The sequence below is a fragment of the Arachis hypogaea genome, chromosome 18 (assembly GCF_003086295.3).
Source record: "Arachis hypogaea cultivar Tifrunner chromosome 18, arahy.Tifrunner.gnm2.J5K5, whole genome shotgun sequence".
Lineage (NCBI taxonomy): Eukaryota > Viridiplantae > Streptophyta > Magnoliopsida > Fabales > Fabaceae > Arachis > Arachis hypogaea.
In genome coordinates, this window is record NC_092053.1 from 132,680,351 (window position 1) to 132,687,274 (window position 6,924).

The following is a 6,924-nucleotide window of genomic DNA, read 5'->3' on the forward strand; positions in this document are numbered from 1 at the left end:
TATTAATAAACCTCCAGAAGCACCTTCCGATCCCACAAATTTCAAACTCACCGCATCATTACCCCAAAATTGCACTACATCAAACTTAGAAATCACCTCCTTCTTTGTCTCTATCAATCCTAATATATATTCACATTATTTTTACTCTTAAATTTTTTTTACCATTTTCCACTTTCCAACACCCCCTAAACCCCTCATGTAAGACCTCTAAATTTTTAAAAGTTATTAATTAATTATTTACGATGCATTATATTTATTTAAGACTGTATTTCGGAGATTTTTATATAAAAGTTGAGTAAAATCTTATTTTTTATTTAGAGTTTTTATAATTGAAAAAATAGTGAATATTTTATATGCCTTAATTTTAAATATTTATATTTTTAACCTTATTTTATAAATGAAGGAGAATTAATTTATTTGTCTCCAATTTTTATTTAATTAGCATTTAATCGAAACTAATTTATAAATTTGTATTTAACCGGTATTTTAAAGATGGATATTTTATATTTAATTTAATATAATATCTCTTAATTTTATTAAATTTTAAGAAAACTCCAATTTGTCCAAAAATCCCTAATTTCACATTTTTTCCAAATTAAACCCTAATCCTAAAATCAAACACACAAAATCCTAACCCCTTTTAACCTAACCCTAACCATCGCCAATGTTTCCTTTCTCTGACCAAACCCTAACCGCCATATTCATTTCAATTTTCCTAATCTAACCTGCAAAAGGAAGAAACAAAAGAAAGGAAAAGAAAGAAGAAGGAGGACACGGGAGGAAGGGAGAGCTGAGAGGATGAGGGGGAAGGGAAGGGGACGGCGCCGGTGGGGCTAGGAGCCACCGTCACCGTCGAGTCATTTAGAAAGAGAGAGAGAGACCGCGACTGGAAGGAGAGATAGAAGTTGCCTCGTGTCTTGCTACCGTCGCCGCCGGCGCCCTCATCCCGAATCGCCATCATCGCCGGTGTTGGGAAAGGAGTCATCGCGCCACTGTAGCGCCGCCGCCACTGTTGGGTCGCCGTGTTGTCGTCTGAGAGCAGAGAGCGTGCGCGAGGAAGGAAAAGCCCTGCCCTCGCGTCCGTCGTTGTCTCCGCGAGTCCCCGTCGCCGCTGTCCTCCTCGCCATGAAGTCAGCGCCGCCATCGTCATCATCACGAACTACTGCTGCGTGTGACGTCGCCGCCGTCTCTGAGTCCGTCACCGTCAAGCAGAGCGCGCATAGAGGAGAAGCCGTTCAAGCCACTGCCAAGTCACCGTCAATGAAGCTTCAGCCGCCGCCGTCGATTATCAATGAGGAACAACCGCCGTACCTCTGGTCGCCGGAAACCGCCGCTGTAGCCGCCACCTTCTTGGTAAACTCTAGCTCTGTTTTGGTTTTCTCTTATTATCGGTCAAAATTCTGGTTACTATAAGAGTTGTTGCTGAGGTTGTTTGTGCTAGGGATTGTTTATCGTGAATTACTCTGTCGTACGCCGCTGTCAGAGCTACCATTCCACTACTGCCGCCTTTGCTCTGAGCCGTTGATTGTAGCGAGTATTGTTGTCATTGCGGCTGCTCGGTTTAGTCGCTCCTCTCTAGTACGGTAAGCTATTCCTTATTTCAATTTTAAACTCTGTCAGTCGCTGTTCTATTATATGTTGTTAAGATTCTACGACGTTAATGCTTTAGGATCGAGATCTGGTTGCTGCACGTTGGTGAATTTAAGTTACTGCTGTGGGTGTGGATACCGTGGAGCTGTGGTTGTGGCTGTTACCAATGTCGGGCCGAGAGGAAAAGAGTTTCGGTGACGTGTTTGGTCTATAGTTTTGACTTATTAAGGTAGGTTTTTTTTTCTAAAAATCTATTTTATATTACAGAGTTGTTATAAATAGATATTGATGCAAAAAGATATATTTCTGTGATTATACTTGTCCTGTGGATGGGATGATTTGTTAGACTGAATTGTTGGTTGCTTGATTGCTTGAGTGGTGTATGGTTGTTGATAAGAAATTAGTTTGAAAAGTTATTTACTTGGTTATTATGAAAAGTAGTTTGAAGCGATTTGATTTTGAGTTAGTCTGATTTTATATGATTTAATATTTGAGCTGCTTTGATTTTAAAAAGAGTTTTATTATTGGAATTGGTTCGATTTGAAAATAATTTGATATTGGAAGTAGTTGAATTTTGGAAAATGATTGAGATTTGGAAATGGTTGAGAAAAGGTTTGAGAAATGTTTGGATGGGACTCGAAAAGGGTGGCAGTGTCCGAGTTTTAGAGGAGATGCTGCCGAAATTTTAAGTTTTATTTGAAGTAATTACTTAAAAAGATTTGTTTTTAAACATTATACGTTTTAAGATTGATTTATTTATTAAAGAAAGAATTATGTTTTGAATTGGGATTGTTAATGAACGGGATGGAAAGAAGGATGGTGAGGATTGATGAGAATTTTCTTTGAAATATGGTTTTTGAATAAATTTGAAAATGAGATTTGGATTGATGAATGATTATGATGTTGAGAATGTTAAAATATGATATTTGAATTATTCATATGGCTTATGAATTTGAAATATCTGAGATACGAGGTTCCCTGGATTAAGTGCTGTGACTTGCCACCACATGTACCAGGTTGAAAACTCGATATTCTGTTGACCCTACGACGTAAGTGTGACGGGGCACTATATAAATTTCCGGGAATGTTACCCCCATTAAGTAATATTGATTATTTGAGAAAAAGCTATGCATAGACTCTTGGGGATGCACGTCGGGGGACAGTCTAAAGACAATTCAAACTTGTCAGGTTTGCTGGATAACCGACAAATGAGCCTCATCAGCCATAGGACAGGCATGCATCATATGCATTTGTATGCTTTGCTTGGGTTTGAACTTGTTTTGGTCTGCCTAATTGCTAAACTGTTTGTAACTGCCAAGGTTGCGAGAACCGGACCGGTCAATGAACCGGTGAGGCAACTGGTTCATTGGTTCAGTAGTTCGACCGGGGTTCAACCGGTTTAATTAAATATTAAATAAAATTATTAAAAATTAAATATATAATTTTATATATTTAAATTCATTAAAATTCATGAATTTTTAAGTAAAAAAAAAATTAATAGAATTTAAGATATAAAAAAAATTGAAGATGAAAAGTTCATTGATAATATTCAGATTGAGTTAAATTTATTGATAACTTTAAAACAACTAACTGAGGCAGAATTTCCAGTCAAACTGCAAAAAATTAAAGATCTTGCAGGCAACATTGTCAAGCCAAGGCTAATTATTCAACATCAATTCTCTTATACAATTCAATTATCCCTTTTTGGGCTGCCAATATACAATTCAATTGAATAACACATTGATGAAATTTCTTATTGTGCAACAAGCCTCTTATAACTAACCAAACCCTAATAGATTCAACAAATTCAATGCTTTTCAACAACAAAAACTCAGAATACAGAGTTACAGACAACTCAACCTCCAAATCTAGAAACAGAAAAACTAAGTGAAACAATTCAAATTAAATTCAGACTCACATTAAGGAACAACCCAACTCAGAACACAATCACAATTCAGAATCTAGTACAAAAAATCAACTCAGAAGCCAGAATCTTAGAAATCAAAACTAAAGAAGCAGCGGCTTACTGGAGACACGGCGAGGGAGGAATGACGGTGGTGACAGTGAGCTCAGAAGAGAATCATCAGTTTCTTTTTTTTATTTTAATTAAAGTTTCAAAACCATATCAATTTCAGTACTGCACCATTCAAACAAAACAAATCAAATTTAAAACAACACAATTTACACAAAAATGTATACATATATACACAAAATTGAATCAGAGGAAACAGATCTAGAGAGAAAAACAGAGAAACCGAATGAAGCAGCAAGCATATTCAGAAGCAGCAAAAAATTTTCATCATTAAGCAACAAACAGAAGCAGCAAAACATATTCAAAATCAACAACAGCAATGATTCAGAAAACCATGAATATAATGAAACAGCAAGCATATTCAGAAGCAGCAAAAAATTTTCATCATTCTGAATATAATGAAACAGCAAGCATATTCAGAAGCAGCAAAAAATTTTCATCATTAAGCAACAACCAGAAGCAGCAAAACATATTCAAAATCAACAACAGCAATGATTCAGAAAACCATGAATATAATGAAACAGCAAGCATATCCAGAAGCAGCAAAAAATTTTCATCATTAAGCAACAAACAGAAGCAGCAAAACATATTCATTATTCAAAATCAACAACAGCAATGATGAAAATCAAAATCATAAATCAAGAAGGCAGCATAGAACAGGCGAGCTCACAGAACCTCAGAAAATCAAAATCCAAAATCAAGAAGGAGCATAGAACAGAGTCTTACCGAATTCAGAAGGACGCGGGCTCGGCCGGTGGTGGTCGCGGCTGCTGTGGATGGTTGTGGGTGGCGAATGAGGGTCGAGCTAGGTGACGTTCGACGACGAGGAGGCGGGCTCGGCCGGTGGTGGTCGCGGCTGCATGAGGGGCGGGCTAAGTGACGTTCGGCGACGAGGAGGCGGGCTCGGCCGGTGGTGGTCGCGGCTGCTGTCGATGGTTGTGGGTGGCGAATGAGGGGCGGGCTAAGTGACGTTCGGCGACGAGGAGGCGGGCTCGGCAGGTGGTGGTCGCGGCTGCTGTCGATGGTTGTGGGTGGCGAATGAGGGGCGGGCTAAGTGACGTTCGGCGACGAGGAGGCGGGCTCGGCCGGTGGTGGTCGCAGCTGCTGTCGATGGTTGTCGATGGCGAATGGTGGCCTTGCTGGGTGAATGGAGGCTGGCACAGATTAGGTTAGGGAAAAGGGGAGCTGAGCTCAGATTGAGATTAGGGTTAGTGGTAGTGGGTTAGGTTTCGGCGCTACGCGTTTGCCTTTTCTTCTTCTTCTTTTTTTTTTTTTTAAGCCAAAACGACGTCGTTTTGGCATTGAAGCTGCAAACCACTAAACCGTCAAAAAACCGGACGGTTCTTCCGGTTCGTCGGTTAATCGCCGGTTCAACTGGTTTTTTCACCGGTTTTTTGTCAGACGATTTTCTCCGTCACCCGGACTGGCTAGACCACCGGTTCCCGGTTATTCTAGTTGAACCGGCCGGTCCGGTCCGGTTTTCAGAACTATGGTAACTGCTACTTGAAGTATTTACTGTAACTGTTGCCTACTTGTGCTTTCCTTGTCTGTCTTGCGTGTGTTTATCCTGGTGTGCTACATTTGAGAATGAACTTTGGTGCTGAGTTAATGATTGTGTTGTTTGATTGCGTGGTTAGTTTCTGATTGAGATTCTCTTATAAAAAAGGAAAGGTTTTGGATTTTTGAAAAATTAGACATTGCTTCTTCGAAAAGGTTTTGAACGATTACCTATTGGTCTTTAAAAGATTCATAAGGCAATGATAATCACTGAACTTGAAAATAGTTTTCTTATTAAATATCTTCTTATGACAACTTTGAAACTCCGTGGTGAGACCGTGTGGTTAGGTTTTCACCCCCTACAGCTTTACCTTTTCAGGAACCGAATGAAGAAACATTAAGAAGAGTTAAACTGCGTTTGGTTTTATGTTGTTGTATTAATTGGATTATTTTCTTCCCTCGTCTTTGTTATCACAAGTTTGTAAGAGGGATAGGAGTTGTATGTTATATATATATATATATATATATATATATATTATGTAAGGAGTCTTGTATATGAATCTATGCCTGCTTGTATTTTTCTTAAGATAAAGTATTTATTTTCCGATTTTCAAAGAACGCAGTGATACAGTGTCGAGTCACAGGCTCCTATTTTAATATTTAGTATGTAAAGTAGTCGTAATACTTCTTGCTATCAGAGTGGCGCAGCCGGAAGCGTGACATTCTGGTAGTGAGGGTACTACACCTCTTATTCCACAAACTAAAATCATTTAAAAACTTTATTACACACCTTATTTCGGTTTTTAGTGCGGCACCTTCTTACTTTCTCTTTCTGTTTTGCTTGCCTTTTTTTTGTGCCAATACTTCATTCTGAACTTGGAGAATAGCCATAATGTCCTTATCCTCGTCATATAAAACAGCTCCTGATTCGATAGCCAGATCCCAAGCAGCCCTATTTTCAGCCATATCTTTATCCCAACTTCCTCCGTGTTCATCTTGATTAGTTTCACCGTCTGCATCCTGCTTCGAGTCCTCCGAATCTTCCAAGTTCCTTACAACCCTTTCATCATCCAACCCAATTTTCTGCATCATTGTATTCTCATCCTCTAAATCTGAATCTTGCACGGCATCATCCCTCATCAGACATATGCCAACATGCTGCTTACCACTCTCGTCCAAACTAGCATGGATCTCATTAACTACACCTGGTAGAATGTTTTTTTTCGCTGCGCTGTTCGAACAATTCTCCGCATTTTCGCCAATCTCTTTTCCGGCTTGATTCTGCTCGTTGGGTGTATAAGGGGCTTCGCGCTCCTCCCTGCCCTCCACGCCATCAAGTTCAGCGCGGACATTATCACCTCCGCCACTAGCCACTGACTTCTACACTGCTCCAGATCTGCCTACGCCACTAGGCCATCTGCTGCCCTATTATAATGCGATGCTTTGGGACACAGATTCTAAGAAAACTAAGAAAACATGTATATACTTCTATTTAGCATATCCTCCACCAGTAAAAAGTACGCAATTTCTACATAAATTGATAAAAATAATTAAAATAATGTAATTATATTGTTTATATAATTAAAAAATTTAACCAATTAAATATTTATTAAATTAGTGAAAATTATATTAACTAATTAAGAGTGAGGAAAAGATGTATGATAATAATGGTCTTGAGCTTTTGTTTTGACCGAAACAAATATAAATAATTGAAGAAATGAACTGTACTTAGCCAGGTCCAAAAAGTTTTTGATGAACAAGCAACATGGATAAAAGGAAATAAACTTAACCCAAAAAAACATTTC